The sequence below is a fragment of the Rousettus aegyptiacus genome, unplaced genomic scaffold (assembly GCF_014176215.1).
Source record: "Rousettus aegyptiacus isolate mRouAeg1 unplaced genomic scaffold, mRouAeg1.p scaffold_m13_p_1, whole genome shotgun sequence".
Classification (NCBI taxonomy): Eukaryota; Metazoa; Chordata; class Mammalia; order Chiroptera; family Pteropodidae; genus Rousettus; species Rousettus aegyptiacus.
In genome coordinates, this window is record NW_023416284.1 from 125,047,415 (window position 1) to 125,055,470 (window position 8,056).

The 8,056-nt window shown below is 32.6% G+C and overlaps 1 pseudogene; it reads right to left on the bottom strand.

Annotated features, from left to right (window-relative positions):
- Positions 1–6,158: 6,158 nt before the first annotated feature.
- On the bottom strand, positions 6,159–6,270 carry LOC118605308 (annotated as a pseudogene).
- Positions 6,271–8,056: the final 1,786 nt, after the last annotated feature.

The following is an 8,056-nucleotide window of genomic DNA, read 5'->3' on the forward strand; positions in this document are numbered from 1 at the left end:
CTGCAACAGCTGACTTTTGGAAGATCATTTTCAAATGGTTAGAAGATACATTCATAAAATGCAACATATGCACGTAAATATTTCAGAACCAATAATGCTGAGATTTTCTCAAATTACATACTACCATTACAATTTAAGATCTCTCTTACATTTCATCCCAAACCTCCTCTCATGCTACGGTGATTCTGAAAGTAGCTACTCTTCTCACAGGACAGAGGCTGAGTACTAGAAATATCTTTTACTTAGAACTATAGTGCATAAGTTGGAGAGCAATTTAAAATTTGTTTCCTGAAAGAGAGTTCTGAGTGGCTGGTAGTAGGAAATTGGGAAAGAAGGAATGGAGATAAAGTATCACAGAATATTGAAAAAGCAGAGAGTGCAAACCCTAGAAAGTTCGGATCTGATGTTTGAAACTAATTAAAACATGAAAGGCTCATTCTAAAACACATGGGTGTATTGTATGTGTTCCTAGGACCTGCCTAGAGCATTTATTGAAGCCAAGATTTATGAATATAGCAAGATGGTTAAAAGAAGTGAACCCACATTATGGGTTCAGAAATTCATATATTTTGCTTATATAATAATTTAAGTATAATATTTTTTTCATCCACTTTTAATTACTATACAATGGAATTCAGATATGACATGGCAGTTCTTTCTCATCAAAGAATTGGAGGTTGCCTTTGGTCAGTCTGGCAAAAATAAATGGAATTCTCCTTTTAAACCCCAAGTTTCACTCACAATTATTTTCAGCCTCCTAATTTGGTTCCTCAAAGTGATTTTAAAGAATATCTAATGAAAATTAGTGTCATCAAATGCTTTGCTACCATCAATGAGCACTGCAGGTTTTCACTTCCTGTTACATAGGCCGCAGCCATAGCCCAGAGATGATCACTGCAAACTATAGTGTCCAGAGGCAAGGCCGGACCCAAGGCTCTTCTTGCCTTCTTTAGTTTCCTGCTTTCTGGCTTAATGTCCACTCTACCTCCAGCTTCGTTTGCTATGTTTTCAGTTTTCAGGAATTCTTAATTCTTCAAACGCCCGTCCTTAATCTGTGAGAGTCTGGAGGTTCCTCAATTCTGTATTGTTCCTCTGTCTTTTTAATGCTATCTTCTCTTTGCTTTTCAGAAACTTCTCAAAAAATTCGGACTGTTGATAGCACCATTACTCTCTTTCCCTAAAAGTGTATTGATTTTGTTTTTATATTTAAATATGGTATGTCCTTTCAAATAGCTTTTGGGTACAAGCAATAGCACAGGGGTCCCTAATCCTTGAGCCACAGACCAGTACCAGTCTGTGGTCTGTTAGGCACCGGGCCGCACAGCAGGAGGTGAGTGGCAGGTAAGTAAGAGAAGCTTCATCTGTATTTGTAACTGCTCCCCAGCACTAGCATCACCGCCCTAGCTCCACCTCAGATCATCAGGCTTTAGATTCTCATAGAGTCTCTGGTGCCAAAAATGTTAGGGACTGCTGCTAGCAGATTGTAAGCTTTATTGGCCAACATGATGTGGAAATTCTAAAATATAGGAATATTCTGATCTGATCCTTGATAGTTTAAATTTCCCATAAAGCTATTCAGTTGTGACACCTTTTTTAAAGGGAGTTTGAAAATTTGTTTAAATAGGTATCATTTCATTAGGCTTATTTTAATTTTCCAATTCTCAAGAAAATCAGTAACATTCTTAATTTATATTCTTCTAAAAATAGAGAGATATTTTTAAAGGAATTAACATAGAGTTGTACATAATATTAACTTACAATTTTTAATTATTTTTGTTTAATCACACTCATTTGTCATTATTTTTTACTTTGTTATGGAAAATGGCAAACTTACACAAAAGTAGAGTCTAATGAGCTCTCCATGTGCCTGTCACTTAATATCAACAATTATTAGTTTATGGCAATCTTAATTCATCTCTATCCCCATCCATTTTTTTTCTTTTCTTCACTGACTTATGTTTTTAAAAAATCCAAGACATTTTGTCACTTTATATGTAAATATTTACTTTCTTAAATATTATTATTAAATAATAAACATGTAACTTCAAATAATAACTTTAAAAATCCACTTTCCACTAACATTTTCGTCTGAAAAAAATTAACTGTTAATATTATCAAATATCTAGGAAGTATTTACATTTGCCAAAGTAGCTTTTTTTAGTTGCACGTGTTCATATTTTTAATCAATAGATTTTCCCTCTACTTTTTGTTTAAAATTTTCGAATCATATTCCCATGAGACGAACATGTTACTTTGTCATAGACTAAACTATGTACTCTCAAAATCATATGTTGAAACCCTAACCCCCAAATGACTGTATTTGGAGCTGAGAAGGACCTATAAAGAGATAATAAAGATTAAATGAGACCCTAAGGGTGAGGCTATAATCTGATAGGACCAATGTTCTTATAAGAAGAGGAAGAGGCACCAGAGATGTCTCTCTCTCTCTCTCTCTTTCTCTCTCTCTCTCTCTCTCTCTCTCTCTCTCTCTCTCTCTCTCTCTCTCTCTCTCTTACATATGCACACAGAAGAAAGGCCAAGTGAAGAGACAGGAAGAAGGCAGCCGTCTGCAAGCCAAGAAGGGCTTCTCTAGATGCAAATTCTGATGGCGCCTTGATTTTGAACTTTCAGCTCCAGAACTGCGAGAAAATAAATGTCTCTTATTTAAGATACCTGTTCTACAATATTTTGTTATGGCATCCTGAGACAACTAAAATATTCATTGTATTTCAATGTATTAGGAATTAGAGCTAGAAATTTACCAGTTATCAATATGTTACCATTCAGTTCCAAATCCACCCTTCAGTATGTTGCTTGAGATACTAGAACATATTTTCTTTTGGAATGAAGTGAGTAGAGGTGCCAAAGGGATTCCCAAAGGAGGAAAGGAATTCTGCTTCCTGGTTCTGGTGTCTCTTTTGGCAGTCTTTTGCGGTGCAAGGGAGCCATCAGCATAAGGCACCTCTCTGAGGATGCCGTCCCTGGCACCTTTTCGGGCAGTTTTGCAATAAGTTCTAAGACACAGCACTTCCCTTTAGGCAGATTTTCTTTGACCCTAGAGAGTGGTTTCCCAGTGAGTTCCTCTGGTGTGGAGTTTCTTCTTGGACAACTTCCCTTTGTACTCCACAGGGAAAATTCTCTGTGAATCCCTTAGCACTTCAATGAATGTGCCAGTAATTCTGCCTCATCCACACCCTCTCCAATGAGATCTAGATCTCATTCCTGGTTAGGAGTCTTTCAGATTTGTCCCTTTTTCGAGTGTTCCATTTCAGCCCTGGGGGCAGTGGCTGCTCCCTTTCTCTGCTTTACCTGAATTACTTAGCATTCTTTTTACCCTCAAGTGTCCAATCTCTCATTACATTAGTCCTGAAGTAAAGTTAATAATTCTTCATATTAAATGGCTCCCTTTCAAATTTCTGTATTGTTTCTGTCTCTTGATTAGATCTTGACAGATATTAAAGACTTAATTAGAGTCAAATTCAATTTTTGTTTCTTTGATTTGTACAAGGAAACTTCATGGGTATTTTTATATACATCTGTGGATGCACACTCATTTCATTAATTCATTAAGGTTTGCAAAAGGTTTGAAAATTAATATTTTTCCCAGCTTTTTAAAGGTATATTTGACAAAATTATGATATTTCTAGTGTACATGATGATTTGATATAGGTATACATTGTGAAAGGATTCCTCTTATTAAGTTAATTAACACATCCATCACCTCATATATTTACCTTTAATTAATCCATTTATTTTGATAAGAATGTTTAAGTTCTACTCTCAGCAAATTTTAATTATATAATATAGTATTATCAAGATATTCTAATTTTATCACTTTTTTCTAATGAGTAAGTGGAAAATTTCTATAAAATAGTAATGTCTTTTATCAACAATTTAGTTACTCTGAGATACAGATGATATAGAAAAGATATAATAAATGTGTAATTATGTCTAACTTTTCCTGTCCCATGATTAACTTTCCAAATCATACTTTATTTCATTTTTAAAATGATAACTTTCTCTTAATTGTGTTCATCAAAGTGTCTTTGTGTTTTGATATCATTGTGGATAAATGGAAATAAACGTATTTGGTAAATTCAATGAGTTGTATTTATCCTGATTAGTGTTCTAATTGCCTCAACTTTGTCCATTTGGATCTTTTTAAGGTGATTTCTGAGTCCTTGTTTTCTATGATAACATGGTTACGTTCATTATGTATACTTCCTCTTTAAATCTAGAATCCACCATTTCTCTAAAGCACAGGTCCCCAACTCTCAGGCTGTAATCCGGTACTGATCCATGGCCTGTTAGGAACTAGGAGGTGAGGGATGGGCGGGCAAGTGAAACTTCATTTGTATTTGCAGCTCCTCCCCAGCACTAGCATCACTGCCTCAGCTCCACCTCAGGTCATCAGACATTAGATTCCCAGTCCCTGGTGTCAAAAATGTTGTGGACAGCTGCTGTAATGTACTTTGTTATCTTTAGGAGGGAATGATATCGGGATTCCAAAATCTAGGTACTTGGAATGTTTATTGCTATAAGGTTAGTCTAGATATTTTCAGTGTTCAGAACTAGGAAATAGGTATTTTTAAGAGAAAATATATCTTGAGTTTACACTGATATTTTGAATTCAAATTCAGAATTAAAACATTTACTTTTTTGATGTTATATGTATAGCTCTTTTCTTTTACGCTAAAATCTTGGATCATAAACATTAGTACTTATTGTACTTCTATAAAGTCTAGACTTTCATCTCTAATTTTTTTTTATGGTTGTACTTTATCTACTTTGCCAAGACATTTGACAATTTCTGTTTGCTACAGGATTTTTATTAGGAATGAGTGTTGAATTTTGGCCAATTTTTTTTTTAGCATCGGTGGAGATGCATCTTCTTAGATTTATTATTCTGTATTATATTAATGGATTTCCTAATTTCCAATTATTTTGTTAATGTGTTCGTGGATTCTGTCTACTATCATTTAATTTAGTACTTTTGTATTAATATTCATAAGCAGTACTCATTTTTAATTTAATTTGTCATACTACTTTTATTAGACTTATATATAAATATTACACATGCTTCATAATAGGAATTTAAAAGTTTTTCTTCAATTTCTATGCTTTGGAAAATTTTATGTAACATTGTGACCTTTGAAGTTTTGTTAGAATTCTACTGTGAAATCATCTGGGCCTAGTTCTTTTTGGAAAGTAAGATAGAGTTGTGCACTGATGCTTGCTCAAATTAGCTTTCAAGAATACATTGTTATATTTCCAGGAATGTAATGAGCTCATTGTTGAATGCAGACACTATTAAATAGTATAGAATCAAACAATGTTCCACTCTTTGCAGCTATACAAAAAGATAAGAGTTAACAAGAATGCAGTCAGTAGTAAACATATCTAACTCCCAATATTTCTGTGTTCCTTTGTTATTCTTCTCCACCCCCAATTGGCAGGCAGCCATAGTAGCATAATTATTTTATTTTTTGTATTCAGAATAATTATTTTGAGATTCTTCTGTGTTGTTTCATGTACCAATAGTTCATGGCTATTGATTGTTGAGAAGTAGTACATTCTATGTTGATCCATTTATCTCTTAACAGACATTTGAGTTCTTTCCAGGTTTTGGTTATTATTGAATAGTTTTCCAAGAGTTTATTTGTCATTTGTATATCTTCTTTTTTGAAGTGTCCATTCAAATCTTTAGCTCATTTTACATTGGGTTCTTTTCTTGTTTATTATGGAGTTTGAGAATTCTTTATATATTCTAGATATACATCCTTTTTCAGACATATGCTTCACAAAATTGTTCTTATATTCTGTGGCTCATCTTTTTGTTTTTGTAACAGTTTAATTTAAACAGAATAAATTTTAATGTTGATGAAGTTCAATTTCTCAATTTTTTTAATGGATTATGTTTTTTAGTGTTATCTTTAAGAAATTTTTGCCTAACTCAAGGTCATAAAACTTTTATCTTTTGTTTTTCCCAGAAGTTGTATATTTTTAGGTCATTTCTTTCCTTCCTTCCTTCCTTCCTTCCTTCCTTCCTTCCTTCCTTCCTTCCTTCCTTCTTTCTTTTAGGTGAGACAACCCTTGGTTGACCTCACAGATTGCAAGGACCTTATCAGTTTACAATCTCTTATTTTTAAAATTTTTTATACCTACAGCACCTGGTCTTCCTAGGTGGTTTCCCATCCAAGTACTAACCAGGCCCGACCCTGCTTAGCTTCAGACAGGATCTGGCTTGATCAGGGTAGCATGGCCATAGACTATTTTTAGGTTTTTTTAAATTTCATATTTAGAACTATGATTATATTGCATTAAACTTTTGTATATGATGAAGTATATATCAAAGTTCATCTTTCTATATGTAGATATCCAAAATTTCCAGCATCATTTGTTGAAAATGCTATCCTTTCTTTACTGAATTGCCCTTGAGCCATTGTCAAAAGTCAGTTGTCTACATATATCAAAGTATATTTATATGCTCTTTATTTATCTATTTGTCTATATTTATACCAATGCTATATTGTTTTGACTACTCTTAGCTTTCAATTTTGTTCTTTTGAAAGTTATTTTAGCTATTCAGTTTCTTTATATTTCCAAATAAATTTTAAATATGGTATATCAATTTCTATAAGAACATCTATTTGGATTTTAATCACAATTGTTTCAATATACAGGCCACTCGAAGAAAAGTGAACAATCTAACAATATGAGTCTTCCAGCTCATGAACAAGGTTTCTCTCTCCATTTATTTAGCTCTTTCTTAATTTTTCTTAATGTTTTATAGTTTTCAATGCAAATATCTTATACTTCTGTTGGCAGATTTATCCCTAAGCACTTCATATTTTTGATGAAAATGACATTGTTTTATTTTTTTTCAATTAGTGACTTTTAGTTGTTATATAGAAATACACTTGATAGTTGTGTTTGTGTGTATATATATAGTTTGTATATATATGTGTATATATATTTGCATATGTATATATATTTAATTCTATAACCTGGACAAACTTTCTTGGTAGTTCTAGTAGCTTCTTTTTTGTAAATTGCATTAGATGTTTTACATAGATGAGCATGTCATCTGTGATATAAGCATTTTACCTCTCCTCTAGATTCTCTTATTTTTTATCTCTTGGACCATGTTGTATAAAAATGAGCAAAATAGATGTACTTGCCTTTTTTGATCTTAGAAGGAAAAAATGTTTGTTTTCTTATCATTAGGTTTGATGGTAGCTCTAGGTTTTTTACAAATGCCCTTTATCAGATTTATCAAGTTGAGGAAATTCCCTTTTATCCATGGTCTGCTGAGAATTTTATCAGTAATGTATGTTAGGTTTATCAAGTGCTTTTTCTGCATCAACTGAAATTCTCATATGATTTTTCTTTCTTAATTGGTTAATATGATGAATTACATTGATTGATTTTTAAATGTTAAAATACTTCAAATTCCTGGAATAAACCCTTATCCTTTTTATGTATTATTGCATTCAATTTAGCTAAAATTTTGTTTATAATTTTTGTGTCATTTTTCATCAGGAATGTTGGTCCATAGTTTTTTTGTCATTGTTGTCATTGTGTTGTTTGTTGTTTTCCTTGTAACATTTTGTATGGCTTTGGCTTCAGAGTAATACTGACTTCATTGAATTAGTTGGGAAATGTTCCGTCCTCTTGATATTTCTACAAGATTTTCTGGAGAATTGGTAATATTTGTTCTTTAAATGTTTGCTACAATTCAACCAGGTTTCTTTGTGGAAAGTTTTTTAATTAAAAATTTAATGTCTTTAATAGGTACAGAGTCATTATCTATTTTTTTCTTGAGTTTGCTTTTATAGTTGACTATTAAGAAATTTGTCCATTTCTAGTTATTTTTTAAACAATAAGATCATGCACTGCATGACAACATTTCAGTCAACAATGGACTATGTATATGATGATGGTCCCATAAGATTAAAATGGAGCTGAATTCCCTAAAAGAAATAGAGAGATATGTGGTTTGGGAAGAATTTTTTCTCTGACCAGAGCAATATCTTTGGATCTTGGCAATAGATTC